Below are 5,079 nucleotides of genomic sequence, written 5' to 3' on the forward strand. Positions count from 1 at the left end.
GCTCGTCGGCGGTGGTGGAGCGGGGGAGGGTTGCGGTGGGTCGTCGGCGGTGGTGGAGCTAGCGGGGGAGGGTGCGGGTGGGATCGAGATGGAGGGGGATCGAGATCGAGATGGAGGGGGAATCGAGATCGAGATGGAGGGGGATCGAGATCAAGTGTCCTCATGAATTCAAAAAGTGCCCATGAAATTTAAAAATATTCATGATATCAGAAAGTGCCCATGAAATACAATCGAGAAATGAAGACTACAATTTAAATACTATCGATCTTAGCTAGCTATCTATTCACAATCTTCTTGCCCTTCTTTTTCGCAAATGGAGTTCTTCTGTGGAAGGACGTCCTTTAGGTAGGGTGGTCCTGCTTCTTCTTGTGGTGTGTGCTGCTACTTCATTGTCGTCGTCATGTTCGATCTTTGGGTCGCCGTACTTGTCGAAGTCTTGCTCATTGGCTACTCCATCCATTCCAATGATCTTCCTTTTACCTCTCCTCACGACAACACGACTGGGCTTTGGCGGGTCGGTAATGAAGAAGCATTGGTCCACTTGGGAAGCCAGTACCCATGGCTCATTTTTCGCGGTGACGTTTGCGCCCGCGGTCGATTTGGCTTCGGGTATAACCATGGTGGTGAAATACCGGTCTTCTTTTAGGACGCTCTTGGCCCATCTGACACGGAACATCGGGGCCTTCTCTCCAGCGTAGCTCAGCTCCCAGATCTCCCCGGTCCTTCCGTAGTATCTGTCCTCGTCGTTGCCAGTGTAGGATTCCATCGTTACCCCGGAGTTCTGATAACCATCTCTCTTCATGTCCTTGTTCTCGGTGTAGAATGTGTAGCCGTTGATATCGTACGCCTCATAGGTCATCAGGTTGTGCTCGGTGCCCTGTGACAAGGCGAATATGAGTTGTTCTTCCGCGGAAGAATCCTCATGTAAAGGGTACGACAGAAGCTTCTGCTTGAACCAACGCGTGAAACATGAGTTGAGCTCTTTGATTATATCTCCGTCCGTCCTCTGTTGGCCTCGGTCATTATACGTCTTCTCAATAAAGGTTTTGTGCTCTACCACCCAAGGATCGACCACGTCTATGTGTTGTAGCGCGACTAGGTTTGCTCTTTCAAAGTCGGCGAGTCGACCCTCGAAGTCGACATGCATTTCGCGGCAACCCTCACGGTGACCCCATCCAGCGAGCCTGCCGAGGTGCCTGTTGACGGGCAGACCAACGGGGTTCTCGATGCCTAGATAATTCATGCAGTAGGAGATGCACTCTTCGGTCAGAAAGCCCCTGGCTATACTTCCCTCTGGACGTGACATGTTTCGAACGTATCCTTTGATGACACCATTCATCCTTTCGAACGACATCATGCTGTGCAGGAACGTCGGCCCAAGTTGGATGATATCCTCCACGATATGGACCAGCAGATGCACCATAATGTCAAAGAAGGCGTGCGGGAAGTACATCTCAAGCTCACATACTATCACCACGATCTCTTCCTGTAGCCTTCTGAGTTGCCTCACGCCAATGGACTTCCGAGAGATGACGTCGAAAAAGTTGCATAGGCCAAATAGTGTTTCACGGACGTGTGCGTCCATGATCCCACGGATTGCAACTGGAAGTATCTGCGTCATCAACACGTGACAGTCGTGAGACTTCATTCCGCTGAACTTCTGCTTCACTGGGTCTAGGTATCTGCTTATCTTCCCCGCGTAACCGTAAGGAAGTTTTACTCCTAGGAGGCAGGTGAAAAACTGCTCGATCTCCTCCTGACTTAGGTGAAGCACGCGGGAGGGTAGTCATTTCCGGTCTTCTTGGCCTTTTTGCCTTTGCGACGAATTTCTGTGTCCTGCTTCGCCTCATCATCATCATCATCATCATCATTAGCGTGAAGCTCCTGCCTGATGCCCATTGATTTCAAGTCTGCCCTTGCTTTCGGCCCATCTTTGGTCCTCTCTGGCATGTTGAGCAGGGTACCAAGCAGACTCTCGCACACGTTCTTCGTGATATGCATGACATCAAGGCTGTGAGGCACACGATGGATCTTCCAGTACGACAAGTCCCAGAAAACAGACCTCGTTTTCCATACCTTCAGCAGCGGCTCTGGCGCCTTTCGCTTCTTTCCCGGCTCTGGCGCCTTTTGCTTCTTTCCCGGCAGTGGGCAGTCTTTCCAATTTTTCAACAGCTTGCCTATTTCCTCGCCGTTTTCAGGGTTCATCATCGCGAAGCCACCTTCGATGTCCCATGAACAGATCCTTGCGTTTCCTCCACGGGTCATCATCGCGAAGCCACCTTCGATGTCCCATGAACATGGTTTTTGAAGACCCGGGATCTCTATCTAGCTGGCGATACGTTGTGTCATCCATGCACCTTACGCATCCAGAAAATCCGTGGACTACCTGCCCCGCGAGATATCCGTAACCGAGATAGTCGTGCACCGTCGTGAGCAGTGCGGCTCTCATAGGGAAATATTCTTTCTCTGCGGCGTCCCATGTATTGGCTGGCGTTTTCCACAGCGTGTATAGCTCCTCCTTCAGCAGCCCTAGATACATATTGATGTCGTTCCCTGGTTGTTTCGGCCCTTCAATTAGCATACTCATGTGAATGTACTTCCTCTTCATGCACAACCAGGGGGGAAGGTTGTACATCCACACAAACACAGGCCAGGTGCTATGTGTGCTTCTCTGGCTGCCAAACGGATTGAATCCATCGGTGCTCGCGCCCAGCACGATGTTCCTTGGATCCTTCCCAAATTCTAGGTATTCGAAGTTCAACGCTTGCCACTGGATCGCATCCTTAGGGTGACTCAGCATCTTGTCTTTTTTATTTATCTCCGGATCATTTCCGTCATCTTCCTGCTTCTTCTCCTCCCTATCCGCGTGCCAATGCAGGAGCTTTGCTACCTTAGGGTCCATGAAATACCGCTGCAGACGAGGAGTGATCGGAAAGTACCACACCAATTTTCGAGGAGCTTTCTTCCTCTTCTTGTATCAAGTGACGCCGCACACCAGACATATGGTAGACTTCGCGTGCTCGTCCCGATAAATGATGCAATTGTTCATGCACACATGGTATTTCACGTGCGGTAAATCCAGAGGACACACGATTTTCTTCGCCTCCTCGAAACTGGTCGGGCACTTGTTCCCCTTGGGAAGACGTTCGTGCCAGAATGACATGTTCTCGTCGAAGCATGCGTCGGTCATTTTGTGTTTTACCTTCATCTCCAGAGCCATGAGCGTTACTTTCAGGCGGGTATCCTCGGGCCTGCATCCATCATACAAATGGAGTAACCGCGTCTATCTCCAGTTGATCCAGCTTGGCTTTCTCTCGGGCGGTAGCTCTTGCGTTATCCGTCTGCTTGAGAAGCAGCTCTTGAATATGAGGGTCCTGCACCCAGCCTCCATCGTCGTCTGCTCCGGCATCTTCATCTTCATGATCATGCCCTTCGTCTTGATCTTCCTCATCATCATGTACGACATCTTCTACATGATGACTGTGTATAGCATCACCGCCGTGATCATGTCCTGGAGATTCTTCGTCTTCTCGCCCGCCCTCGCCGCGGTGGTACTTGTCTTGTTTCCCTTCCTCATTCCTTGCCCGGCCCCCATGGACGACTTCATAGTCATATTCATCACCTTGCCACCAATAGCCATCCATGAAACCACGCAAGAGCAGGTGGTCCTGCACCTGCCCGGAATCCGGGTCCGCAATAAGGCTCTTCATCTTGCATCTTCGACACAGACATCTTATCTCCGTCTCATTCTTTTGAAGCATCTCGGCCTTCGCGGAGCTCAAAAACCTATTCACGATGCCTTCGGTCATCGTGTGGACCATGGTGGCCTGCGGGGTAGAGCAAAACGATATTTTAGAACCAAGAAAAAAATTGGTACGACCTTCCCTAAAAATAGGACCAAAAAGAATGCATAGTGCCAAAATTCTCGCCGAAACGGAAATGAATCAACATTCCGGCAAAATATTGGCAACTATCGCATTTCAAATACCGGTACCTGCAAACACAAACATATATGCAACACCACAAACACATGCAACACCACAAACATACATAGATCTAGCTAGGCCACAAAAAATGCATGTGCACGTTGTTGGAGCGAGCTAGGGAGAAAAAAAAGTAGATCTACATCATGAAGATAGCTTTCCCCTTACTTGCCTATCAAAAAAAGGTAATTTCACCACTTAATTTTGATGAATCTATGGTGGAAATGAGGTGAGGAGGAGGAGGCAGCCGAGACAAGCTTGGAGGAGGAGGTGGAGAGAATGAAGTGGGGAAAGTGTGTGGGTAGGTGGGCTGTCCAAAATATCTTGTTGGTCCCAGGTTACTAATGGCGCACCACCAGCAAAATGCGCCATTAGTAACACTGTCTGCGTGGTGCGCCATTACTAGTTCTAACTAGTAATGGCGCACTTTGACATCATGCGCCATTAGTATGTATGGAAAAATGGGAAAAAAATCAATAGTAGTGGCGCACCGTGTGTCTGGTGCGCCATGCATTAGTGTCTTCCACACTAATGGCGCACCTCCAACCGGTGCGCCATTAGTATATAGTAGTGGCGCACTATTTACCCGGTGCGCCATTAGTATCAGTCCTATCTATAGCCCTTTTCCTAGTAGTGTTACCTCCTACTTTTTTAATTATGCTCCCTCCTTCTTCCTTTCTCGATCTTTTTCCCTTCACACAAAGTATTTAATACAGTACGGACTTCCGGATTACTCCGGATGCACTATGTGTGTAAGCAATACCTGGGGGCTTCCTATACGGAAGCTAAACATAACTTACTCTAAAAGGCTTTTCGCCCATCACACATGCATTTTTCATGTGTGCCTTTTCTTCACCATTATATGCATCGATATGACTTCAGATATGGGCATGCTGGGTTGCCTGGCTCCTGTGTTTATGCCCTACGTTCCCGTTAATTCGGCTAGGGCATAAGGGGAGCACCTCTGCGATTGTTACTGCCGGTTCAGCCAGATGTGTACCTCAGACTGGGTGAAGACAAAACCTAGTTTCCTTAAGAGAATATTCGGTCGGTGAACAAAAGATGTCTTCGTTTATCATAACATAAATCCCCAGAA

Source organism: Triticum dicoccoides, chromosome 3B (genome assembly GCF_002162155.2).
Source record: "Triticum dicoccoides isolate Atlit2015 ecotype Zavitan chromosome 3B, WEW_v2.0, whole genome shotgun sequence".
Lineage (NCBI taxonomy): Eukaryota > Viridiplantae > Streptophyta > Magnoliopsida > Poales > Poaceae > Triticum > Triticum dicoccoides.